Source organism: Culex quinquefasciatus, chromosome 2 (genome assembly GCF_015732765.1).
Source record: "Culex quinquefasciatus strain JHB chromosome 2, VPISU_Cqui_1.0_pri_paternal, whole genome shotgun sequence".
Lineage (NCBI taxonomy): Eukaryota > Metazoa > Arthropoda > Insecta > Diptera > Culicidae > Culex > Culex quinquefasciatus.
The window spans coordinates 180,501,737-180,514,909 of record NC_051862.1 but is presented as its reverse complement, the minus strand read 5'-3'; the positions used below and the strand labels follow the sequence as shown (position 1 = coordinate 180,514,909).

At 32.2% G+C, this 13,173-nt stretch overlaps 1 protein-coding gene across 4 annotated transcripts in view; it reads right to left on the bottom strand.

Moving 5' to 3' along the window:
* LOC6049002 (probable nuclear hormone receptor HR3) overlaps nucleotides 1–13,173 on the bottom strand; it is a 355,001-nt gene that overhangs the window by 70,514 nt on the left and 271,314 nt on the right. The gene's annotated exons all lie outside the window — the stretch shown is intronic.

The following is a 13,173-nucleotide window of genomic DNA, read 5'->3' as shown; positions in this document are numbered from 1 at the left end:
CATGAATTACTTTGAGTTCCCAGAATTACTTGGGATTTCCAGAAACCACGCAGAATTGCTAAAATTTATAAAAAAAATAACTTGGAATTACTGCCTAGCTTCCAGCGTATTGAGAAAAGTCTTTGGAATTGGATCAAATGACAGCTGTCAAACGCACAAAACCACGTGCTTGGCAATAGTGCGTCCATCCAGGGAATTCCGGCACAAAATTCCCGGGATTTTTATATGTTGTACGAGGAATTCCAGGAATTAAACAAAAATCTTAATTTGGCCTGGAAATAACATTAGTATTACAATTAATAAGTTTAAACTTTTCTAAAATTTTACATAAATGGGTACCATTGTATTTGTTGTCATTTTTGTTTTTTAGACATCTCAACCCAATTTTAAAGCTGTTTTAGTCATGTCATATAGAAATAAATAAAAAATAAATATTTATAAGATCGGTACTTATTTAATTTGAATTAGAAATGTGGTGCATATAAAATTATATAAACAGCAAAATTTTGTTAAAGCTATCTCAAAACTGCTATCCTTGTTTAGATTGATATTATTAGTAGTGAGCTAATTCTAAAAATTTAAAGCTTGAAAAACATAACAAATATAAAGAAAACATGTATTTTATGTCTTTTCAAAAACTTCCCGGGAATAAATAAATATTTTTCCCGTTTTCCGGGAAACTCAAAACATGGGAAAATTGAACGTCCTGCTTGGAAATCATTGAACAATTGGGTAAATATCAACATCAGTTTGACAACTGATTTTGGCGTTTGAGTGCATTTAAAATTCAAAGCACAACAAAGAACAAAAAAATCATTAAAACTATCTAAAAGTGCTATCCTTGTTTAGATTGATACTATTAATACTATTATTGAGCTAATAGTATGATTTTAAAAACATAACAAATATGAAGAAAACATAGATTTTATGACGTTTTCATAAATTTCCCGGGAATAAATAATATATTTTTTCCGTTTTACGGGAAACTCAAAACCCGGGAAAAATTGGACGCCCTACTTGGAAATCATCAAAAAATGGGGTAAATATCAACATCAGTTTTAAAATTGATTTTGACGTTTGAGTTGTTTTTCATCTGAATACATTTGAATTAGAGAGCATCCAAATTAGCGGACATTCCGAATCCGCTCTGTACTACTTACAACCATAAAAGGCATCAAGGAAAAGCAAAATGCATTCTGCCGATTTACCTTTAAAGAATCAGTAGTAGTTACTTGAATTGATGGGAAATACACGAATTACTGAGTAACTATGGAATTACTCGAATTACTACGGAATTACTAGGTAATTCCAGAATTACAGGAATTACTGCATAATTGCGGAGTAATTCTGGAATTACTGAATTACTTACTCAAAATCCGAATGATCCCGTTCTAGCTATAACTTTGGTTTTTTACATGAAAATTAATAGGCAATAAATACAATCATAAAAGGTTTATCGAAATTATCTTTTTTTACAGTTAGTTTTTATTATTTTATTATTTTCTGAAGTATGTTTTCACAAACAGGAATCATGGAATTACCAGGATTACTGGGATTATTAGGAATTACCAGGATTACTCTGGAATTACTCAGTAAATCCAGAATTACAGAATTACTTGCTCAAATTCCAAGTAATTCCGGATTAGTGACCAGTCTGACACGATGCTGGAAACCCCTTGAAATATTCCTTCATTGTTTAATCGACGCTTAAATTGAAAATATATGAAAAAAATGCTTAAAACGTTAATTATTTTTTGGAAAATTTTCGATCTTTTGAAGTGTTTTTTGAATTATTGAATCTTTTTCATTTATTAGAAATTAGTTAGAAGTTAGGCTTAAAATTTTATTTTGGTCCTGAAACAAAATTGTGTCATTTAAGACCACCTGCCAGAGCATAAAACCAAACCGTTAAGCCATTAAAATTAAGCCAACCGTTTAATTGCCCCCTCTCCCAAAACCCAAAATTCCTTTCAAACACTTTCTAAATGGTTCTGTCATAAAAAAATAACTCACCACGCCTGCACCAAATCTTCGGGGGGAGAGTAAAAATCTGACACGCAGCGGTGCCAATTATCATTCATTAAGGATCGCAAAATCGTAAAACGGCGTTTTATGCAAGCCGCGCGTGCACTTTGATACGGCCACTTGCAAAATAAAACCAACTTAACTTTTAATCATTCTGCCTCCCCTAAATCATATCACCCGCGCGACAATGAATGAAGTTTTTTAATTGTAATTTATTTTGCGCATCTGCTGCGTTCGTTCGCAAAAATTAAGGCCCACGACGTAATTGACACTTTTGCGTCGTTCTAATGGCGGCGTTGCAATCCAAAAAGTTGAGGTTTTTTATTGCGAAAAATTGTCAACTTTTGAGTCATCGAACGATGAACCTGCTAGCAACTTTCAGGACATTCTAAAATAGGCATATCATTTCGAATTTTGATGAAATAAAATTGCGCAATTTTTCAACACAACTCAATCGCAAAAAGTTTCAACTTTCTCGAAATGACCAATCGCCGCGTAATGTGAAACTTTCGGGTCACCAAAGTCGCCACCAAAGTTGCACTCTCTTGTTTGTTGCGACATTCTGGGTGCTGCTGCCCGGTGCTTTTTAAATTTATTGTACTATATATGCAAATAATACGTTTTATTGCACATACACAAAATGACGTGCCCGCTACGTGTGGTGCAAGCTTGTCTTTGTTGAGTGTTTTTGTTGTTTGTTGAAAGCAGCACCAGAATCGACAGGCAGCAGCAGCAACTACGAAGTCGATGAACTTTTCAAACAGGGTTGAAGTTCTAAAAGGTTCTGGATTTTTGAATTTTCTATTGATGAAATCTTTGAATATTTTATGAATATATTGCAATTTGTTTTTTTTTTGTTGTTGAAAAATGCAGATGAGCAATTCTCTGAGATTTCGGTCATTCGATTTTTTTTTTGTATTTTTTAATCCGGCTGAAACTTTTTTGGTGCCTTCGGTATGCCCAAAGAAGCCATTTTGCATCATTAGTTTGTCCATATAATTTTCCATACAAATTTGGCAGCTGTTCATACAAAAATGATATGTGAAAAATTTCAAAAATCTGTATCTTTTGAAGGAATTTTTTGATCGATTTGGTGTCTTCGGCAAAGTTGTAGGTATGGAAATGGACTACACTGAAAAAAAATGATACACGGTAAAAAAAATTTGGTGATTTTTAATTTAACTTTTTGTCACTAAAACTTGATTTGCAAAAAAACACTATTTTTAATTTTTTTTATTTTTTGATATGTTTTTGAGGACATAAAATGCCAACTTTTCAGAAATTGCCAGAATGGGCAAAAAATCTTTGACCGAGTTATGACTTTTTGAATCAATACAGATTTTTTCAAAAAATCGAAATATTGGTCGCAAAAATTTTTCAACTTCATTTTACGATGTAAAATCGAATTTGCAATCATAAAGTACTTGAGTGAATTTTTGATAAAGTGCACCGTTTTCAAGTTATAACCATTTTTGGGTAATTTTTTTGAAAATAGTCGCAGTTTTTCATTTTTTTAAATTAGTGCCCATGTTTGCCCACTTTTGAAAAAAATACTTTTGAAAAGCTGAGAAAATGCTCTATATTTTGCTTTTTCGGACTTTGTTGATACGACCCATAGTTGCTGAGATATTGCCATGCAAAGGTTAAAAAACAGGAAAATTGAGGTTTCTAAGTCTCACCCAAATAACCCACCATTTTCTAATGTCGATATCTCAGCCACTATAGGACCGATTTACAATGTTAAAACATGAAACATTCGTAAAATTTTCCGATCTTTTCGAAAAAAATATTTTCAAAAATTTAAAATCGAGACTAACATTTCAAATGGGCGTAATATTGAATGTTTGGCCCTTTCGAAATGTTAGTCTTGATTTTAACTAATTTAAAAAAATAAAAAACTGCGACTATTTTCAAAAAACCTACCTAAAAATGGTTATAACTTGAAAACGGTGCACTTTACCAAAAATTCACTCAAGTACTTTTTGATTGCAAATTCGATTTTACATCGAAAAATGAAGTTAAAAAATTTTTGCGACCAATATTTTGATTTTTTGAAAAAATCTGTATTGATTCAAAAAATCACAACTCGGTCAAAGATTTTTTGCCCATTCTGGAAATTTCTGAAAAGTTGGCATTTGATGTCCTCTAAAACACAACAAAAAATAAAAAAAATTAAAAATAGTGTTTTTTTGCAAATCAAATTTTTGTGATAAAAAGTTGAATAAAAAATCACCAAAAAATTTTTTACCGTGTATCATTTTTTTTCAGTGTAGTCCATATCCATACCTACAACTTTGCCGAAGACACCAAATCGATCAAAAAATTCCTTCAAAAGATACAGATTTTTTAATTTTCACATATCATTTTTGTATGGACAGCTGCCAAATTTGTATGGAAAATTATATGGACAAACTAATAATGCAAAATGGCTTCTTTGGGCATACCAAAGGCACCAAAAAAGTTTCAGCCGGATAAAAAAATACAAAAATTAAAATTAAAGAAAAATGACCGATTCCGTAGAGAACTGCTCAGATGGCGTTTTGAGCGTTAAAATTTAGTTAATAAACATTGAAATTTGAAACAAAATCGTGCCAGAAATTTCATAAGGTATCGTGAAATCAATGAATTTTATAACGTTTTGTTATCATAACTAAATAAAACATTTTTATTTTTATTTTTTTCAATCAGTTAACATATTTGTGTTAGTTTTTCTATTTGTTTCAAATTATTGAACAATTATCTTTTAAGTTCTCCAATCTTATGAAAATAAATATTTTATTTCATTCCCGTATTCTTTTAATTTCAAAAAATCTTTCATACCTCTTTTTTGCCCAATGAATTAAAATAATCCTAATTAAAATAAAGGTTATTTACCTAAAAAGTAGTTTCAGAAAAAATTGTCTCCATTTGATATTTTTTATGTGGCTCAAACTTTGTATGGAATGAAAAATAAAAAAAAGAAGCCATTTCGTGCCATTGGTTCGCCCATACAAGTCTCAATAAAATTTGGCAGCTTTTCTTACAAATATGATACGTAAATTATCGAAAATCTACATCTTGAGAAATAATTTTCTGATCTATTTGATGTTTTGGGAAAAGTTTAGATATGACGAGGACAGTTCAAGAAAATAGGCATATGGAAATTGAAGATCCCAAATCCGTAATTAATATTTTTTTATTTGTTTTTTTTTTAATTTTTAAGGGAACTAAACCCCGCAGCTTTTGAGCCATGGAGAAAGACGGCCAAACATAAACATTTGTGAAATTTTCTGATCTCTTCGAAAAAAATATTTTGAAAACTAACCTCTGAATCTTCAGTGTTTGGCCCTTTTAAAATGTTACTCCTTATAAAAAAAATTTAATTAAATTAAAAAATGCTGACCCTTGAAAAAAAATGTTTTCTATTAAATAGTTAATTCAGCATTTTTTCTCCGTTTGTCTATTTTTTCAGAAAGTCCTCATCAATACCACTAATTTTGCCGAAGATATCAAATCGATCAGAACATTCCTCCAAAAGATACAGATTTTGAGCCGATTTAAAAATATAAATTAATATCTATTTTCAGAGTTCGGGAAATATTTTTTTAACCAAGCTGTGATCTTTGAAGGAACACCATTTTTTGAAATAGAGGGGAACATGTAATATACTTTTTTATTTAAAAAAAAAAAAAAAAACAAATTTATGTAGCAAACAACAAATCATAGCCATTTCTTTTTTTTCCAATTCGAATGAACAATTATCTGAAAAACAGTATTGTAAAAAATTAAACTCGTGATTTTAATCACTTTAATCTTTGTGTTTAATTTACGATTTACCGTAAAACATTGAAATATCACATAGTTTTGAAAGAACTTCTTTTTAAAAATCCTTAGACCAAAAATTTGAAAAAAATGTCGAATTTAAAATATTATTGCAGAGGTTCAAGTATGTTTGGTTTCCCATTTATTTTTATGTTTTTGAAGTTAAGAATACACACTTAAATCGTTATCAAATGAGGTAAATTTCAGTTAATCAAAAAGAAAATAAATACATTAATTCAATTCAAATCAATTCATGTTTATATGTTGTACTAATCAGAACTTAATTCGCCTAACTTTAACATGCTGAGTTTCTGAAATCCTTACAACTACAGTTTAATTCTAATGCAATCATTGAATAAAATAAATTCCATAAATTTCAGTCAATTATGCGAGAGCAGAAGAAACTTAATGAAATAACTGCTACTATTACTTGGGAAAGAGAAGGAGGAAATGAAGGCTTAAAAAATTCATTAATTCAAGCCAATATTAAAATCAAAATATATTTCAACAGGATATAATAAACATATTCAATTAAAATGAAATTAAAATAATTTTAACAAACATAGGACAAAAAATCCTGAGACGAGAAAAAAGGCTGGAAAATTTGTTTCAAATTATGATTAATTGATGACAAAATAAAATAATGTAAAATTTTAGTGTAGATTTTTTTGCTTTCAAGCATAAAATCAATCTCTCAAATATTATTTAAAGTTTTGGAAAACAACACAACTTCAACCCCTCAGATCGAGGACGCCACTTTAGCTGTAAAACTACTCCACTCTTTGTGCGGCCGGCATGCCCATGTCATTCAGCTGGGGAAAGGAAGCTTAAAATCGCGTGTGTCTGCCCAGGCTGCATAATGCACACACACACAATCCACACTACAGAACTCTACAGAAGCGCAACCGTTTGAAGCTCGTGCCAAACCGTGACAGCGCCCCGCCCGGGAGTACGGATAAACTTTGTGTAACTTTTTGAACTGACGCGAAATGTCTTCATTTGTCGGTCCGGATCGAATCGGAACGCGTTCGGAATAGTTATTGCCCACTCAGGCGGCAAATGACACGATTAGCAGAGCTGAAGAGTGTGCACGCTGCGAATTTGCGTTGTACGCGGAACTCCAGCCCACGATGCGCGGAGAGGAAGAGTTCGGCAATCTGCGCTGCAACTGGCAGTGCAGTTCAGAGGAGGATCGAGTCAAGTTGTTGGCGTTATGCTTTATTGTGGTATTTTCCATTTTCTCATAATATTTAGACAAAATCAATAATTATTTTAAAGAATTACGAAAAATCTAGATTTTGGAAAAAGATCAATAAATTTTTGGTAAAATGACAATTGTGACAACAAAAAACGTCACCGACAATTTGAGCGTGAGCTGAGTTAACGCATTACACTTTGTGAACATTGTGAATTTTGTTGATGATCCGATCATGATGTCAGGAGGGAGGTGGGAGGTGCGCAATGCTGAAGAAGAACAATCAATGACATCATTCTGTCAGAGTAGAACTGGAGATGTCTTTATCAGGGCAAGTGGTGAACTGTTTGATGTTTTGGATTTTTTTTTTGTGAAAAAAAGCAAATTTATTGAACATTTCACGGGATGATCGAAGCAACCTGCGCGTGTGTTCGGACGACAAAATTTTCGCTGTCGTTTTTTTCTCTGTCCGAAGTAGAATTTTCTCAAGATTTGTTTTTTGGTTGAGTTCTGTTCCGTTGGATGTTGGATTGCTAAACCGGCCTGGATGGATGGATCGCACAGGTGGGGATGCTAGAGCAGGACAGTTTAAAGACCCCGCAACCTACCTCATTCCGGGTAGGTTGCGGAACTGGAATCTGAAGGCCGTCGAAACTTCCCCGACGACGAAGGTTCGACCGGGAAATGGACAACTTCCGGAAGCCTGAGAACACTGGAACGCGCACTGGGAAGGTGGCGAGCGCAGTCCATCTCCGCGTGAATGGACCTGGTCGAAGTCAAAATCCCAGGAACGAAACGGGAATCGGAGCCGTGGGACCGGTTAAGGTGGAGTACAGTTGCAGCGGGGAGACTACATTGCCACTGTTTCGACGAAAAGAGAAAAAGAAGAACGATGGATCAGATTACGAGTGGAGCGTTTGCAATCGGAAGCAGCCCAACCGGGGACCGGCCTTTCGATATTACGTGTATCTTGCGAGACGCTTGAAGAGAAGCTGATTTTGAAGAAGATATCAACTGGTGAGCTCGTTCTTTTTATAAAACAAGTATTCTTTCATTTATTCTGACACACACACACACATCACTTAAGACAACAAAGCAAAATTATTACTATATACGCGGTAGGGTGTTTCCTTGGTCGTTCGCTGTGAGTTGTGGATTGCCTGCTTCTCTAATGAAGGTTCGACTAAGGGGGCATGCTTATTAATTTCTCGTCGCTCCATACCCTCAGTGACGTGATGGGAGCAAGGGCGTCTATGCAAAGTGTCCCTACACCCGCTACAAATTTCCGGCGCTTGGGGAGGGAAGCGGGAAACCATTTTGATCTATGCGCCGGTATTTGTAGCATTAAAATTCGTGCAAAAAAACTTATGCACGTGGGTGTACAGATTACGGAGTAAAAGATGATCGAATTGTTCACCTAGCGCTCACATGTGTTTCAGGACCAAGTTGCCTGCGGGTATGGGGATCATACATACACATACATACAAAAGCAAATTTATTGAACATTTCACGGGATGAAAAATCTAACATTTTGGTAACAACTATTATTTTATAATTTTTGGCGTTATTAGAATAAGTTCGATTTTTCTTATTTCTCTTGCGATTCTACCTGAGCAATTCTCGGAGATTTCGGTCATTCGATTTTTTCTGTATTTTTTAATCCGGCTGAAACTTTTTTGGTGCCTTTGGTATGCCCAAAGAAGCCATTTTGCATCATTAGTTTGTCCATATAATTTTCCATACAAATTTGGCAGCTGTCCATACAAAAATGATATGTGAAAATTCAAAAATCTGTATCTTTTGAAGGAATTTTTTGATCGATTTGGTGTCTTCGGCAAAGTTGTAGGTATGGAAATGGACTACACTGAAAAAAAATGATACACGGTAAAAAAAATTTGGTGATTTTTAATTTAACTTTTTGTCACTAAAACTTGATTTGCAAAAAAACACTATTTTTAATTTTTTTTATTTTTTGATATGTTTTTGAGGACATAAAATGCCAACTTTTCAGAAATTGCCAGAATGGGCAAAAAATCTTTGACCGAGTTATGATTTTTTGAATCAATACAGATTTTTTCAAAAAATCGGAATATTGGTCGCAAAAATTTTTCAACTTCATTTTTCGATGTAAAATCGAATTTGCAATCAAAAAGTACTTGAGTGAATTTTTGATAAAGTGCACCGTTTTCAAGTTATAACCAATTTCAGGTAACTTTTTTGAAAATAGTCGCAGTTTTTCATTTTTTAAAATTAGTGCCCATGTTTGCCCATCTTTGAAAAAAATATTTTTGAAAAGCTGAGAAAATTCTCTATATTTTGCTTTATTGAACTTTGTTGATACGACCCATAGTTGCTGAGATATTGCCATGCAAAGGTTAAAAAACAGGAAAATTGATGTTTTCTAAGTCTCACCCAAATAACCCACCATTTTCTAATGTCGATATCTCAGCAACTATAGGTCCGATTTACAATGTTAAAACATGAAACATTCGTAAAATTTTCCGATCTTTTCGAAAAAAATATTTTCAAAAATTTAAAATCAAGACTAACATTTCAAACGGGCCAAACATTCAATATTACGCCCATTTGAAATGTTAGTCTTGATTTTAATTTTTTGAAAATATTTTTATATTTTTAATTAAAATTAAAGAAAAAAGACCGATTTCGTAGAGAACTGCTCACCTTTCAAAATGAAATGGCAATCAAATTGTAATTACAGGAAATGATAACATGATTTAATTTAGTAACTTTCCGAAGAAAAACTGATAAAATACTATCAATGCTCGAGATATAGCGATCCAAAAAATTCTATTATTTACTGCAATTGAATTTTCAGTTCTTCTCTTCAGTTCAGTCCTTCTAATAGCTTACTTCAATTTTCTAATTATATATATCCTTGTAAACCTCGGTAAACTCTGACAAAGTCAACTGAATGTTGCTTTTATTCGATCATTAAAAATATATAAATAAAATAATTTGTATATAAAAATCTGAGCAATGCTTTCCAACTTTTCACAATATACGTTTTAAGCCAATAAAAAAAAGTGTTGATTGAAAAACTCGTAAAATTTTAAAATAATTATTGAGTTTAAATACTTGCTAACAAATCAAACAATAAAAAAGTTAAAGTTCATAGAAATTGAAATTGTGTTTTGTGAAAGAATAAAGTTGGAGAATTGCTCAACTGCAACCATCCTACCATTAACATTTTATGATAAGTTGATTCAGAAAATATATTGACATATTGTTTTTTTTTTCTCAATATTTCTGTTCTTAGTAAATGTTGTAACAATTCTTTACATGTATGTTGTCTTTTTAACTCTTCCGAATGTTTACATTGCGATTTTCAATTGAAAATTAATATAATTTAAGAAAGGCTTTATAGATGAAAAAATGTTTTATGTGTAATTTGTTTGCACTGATTCAAGACAACAAAATTTTAAGAATTTTGAAATTTTCTATTGAAAAAACATACGCAATCGAATACAAACCATCAATAAAACATTTTAAAATGTAAAGTCTCGGCATGTTCATTTAAGTTGGATACTATTAATCTCTGTAAATTTTGAATTCCAAATATGAATTGAAAGAAGAAACATTAGCAATAAATTATTAAGCGTTTTGAGATACTATTCACATTAAAAGTTTAAAAGTTTTATTTGAACAAAATTAATCGAAAAATCTTAAATATTTATAAGACCAAAATGTTTTCAGATTTTTTTATAAATAAAAAAAATATTATTAAAAAAAACTGTGATTTAGTTTAGTTCATAGCTTTTTTCCTTAAAAATTCTGATGGTTTTTGATAGTTTTTCCTTCTCATGACAAATTGATTGCGAGAGTAACCATATACTCCAAACTCTGAAAGTGAAAGAAATAGAAAATTGTGATTTGATTTTTTTTTAAATAAACATGAATTGAATTGAATAAAAGGATTATCTTCGGTGTTCAGCGATAGTTTTTGATTTTATATTCGTTTTGCAGTTTTTGGAATTAGAAGCCACTGATTTTTTTTGTTTTAATAACTATGCATTAAGTACTAAATATAAAAAGCAGATCATATCTTTAATTAAGAAAAAATGATGTTAAATTTAAAATCATCACGCAAAGTTGCAAATTATATTGGAATAACATCTCCCATTTCTAAAACATGTTTCAAAAGTTTTGTTTAAGTAAAGCTAAAAATACTTAATTTGTTATATTTTTATCAATCAAACGGGCGTGCAGAACTGAAACCAGAGCTTATGGGATTTTGGATTTATGGTACACAGTTAAAAATCATGGTAATATTACATCTGGGAAGGGAACATCTTTCATGTCAGAAAAAGGTCACCACTGTCACCACTTTTCTGGTGTAATGTCACTTTTTCAGTCTAAATTGAGGTAAAATTACATCATAAAAGAGGTATTTGAAATTGCCTATAAATTTGGAGATTTTTTTAAATTGTGTTTCAAAAACACTTCTCCTAGTGGAAAATTGTCCAAAGAATCCGAAAATGCATTCCGTTTTCCGATTAAAAATCATGTTCATTGAGAAAACCATGACACTTTGAGAAGTTTAAAATAATGACTTCCATCAACATTTTCTTAACTATAGTTAACTAACTTTATAAACTTTTCAAAAATTTATGAAAAGTTCTTCTTGAGGTACTTTGAACACATCTCTACCACGATCAGTATGTTTCTGAACCATTCCTTACGTATTTTAAATGTACTCTTCATTTTTCGGAAAAATCGTAAACCTATCAAAGTCACCCCGGCTATCAAAGTCACCCCGTTTTACGGTAATATTTAACCTTAAAAAATACAACTTCCAAATTCACATATTTTTTTACTGTTAGACATGGCTAAAACTCTATGAAAAATCATCCAAATTTGGAAAAATAAGGTTTTTTGAAATCAGGATGAAACTCAGCTACCGATTGTATTTCTTACTGTTTTTTTTAAATACAATGTTTTTCAAAAAAAAAACTATTTTTTTGTTACCGCAATACGGGTATCAAATGACTCCGAATTTTACATACATTTCGATAGTAAGAATACATTTTTTAAATACTTAAAATTTTCACAATACGGCGTATTTAAAAAAAATAACTAAAAAATTATGTTATTATTTAACTCAAAACAACGCATTTTGGAAGAAGTAATAAAAATTTCTCATATCGCAAATAATGGGAATTTTTTTAAAAAATGTTCATACATAAAATTTGTAAATTTTGTTTTTTGATGATACATTTAGGCATTTGTAAGGGACCATCCATAAACCACGTGGACACTTTAGGGGGAGGGGGGGTATGGCGATTGTCCACGCTCCATACAAAAAAGTTTTTTTGTATAGCCAATTGTCCACGAAGGGGGGCGAGATTTCCAAACAATTGTCCACGTGGTTTATGGATGGTCCCTAAAGAAAATTATTTAAAAAAAATCCTTCCCCCTAATTTTAGAAAAAAATAACTTTTGTTCAGGCATATAATTTGTAAGATAATTTATAAAATACTGCAAAACAAAAGAGACATCCCTTACACCACTCAATCAAACAATCCAATTGATGATTGATGAAGTGCGATATGATGTGATTGTCTGTGCCAAACATCGCTCTTTATACATCTTCATGAGGCTATCATTCCTGTGTAACCCTTTCTTCGGACTCTACTCCATGGCGAAATCAACCAACTTCCTGCGCGCCGAATGCCACTTGTCTTGTCCAACTGCTCGGTGGTTTTTGGCAGCTGTCAGTTTGCACCAATAGAGATAAATTGTTTCGAGTTCCCCAGTCAATTTCGGGGCTGATTTATGTTTGGGCAGAGTCCGAATCGTCTCATCAACTAGCTTAGATTGCTAATCAGTCTTGATGAAGTTAATTGATTCGTGAATCAAAGAAACCTCAAACATAAGGCAGTGCTGCCAGTTTCGTGGGAAAGATTTTGGCTTCCAATTTTTACCAGTTCGGTTTCGAAAGAGGAAATCCGTCGTAAAAAGTGAGCTAATGAGGGTTTTGTCGGGGTTGGCAATTAGGCAGCGTCAGCGATTGATTTCTTGCTGGTTGGGCGGGATTACAGCGGATCGATTCGAGTGCTTTGACGAGGTTGGCAAACGTCGATGAAACTGCACGGCTCAACACAAAGCAAGTTGCTACAGGTCGTGTAACTTGG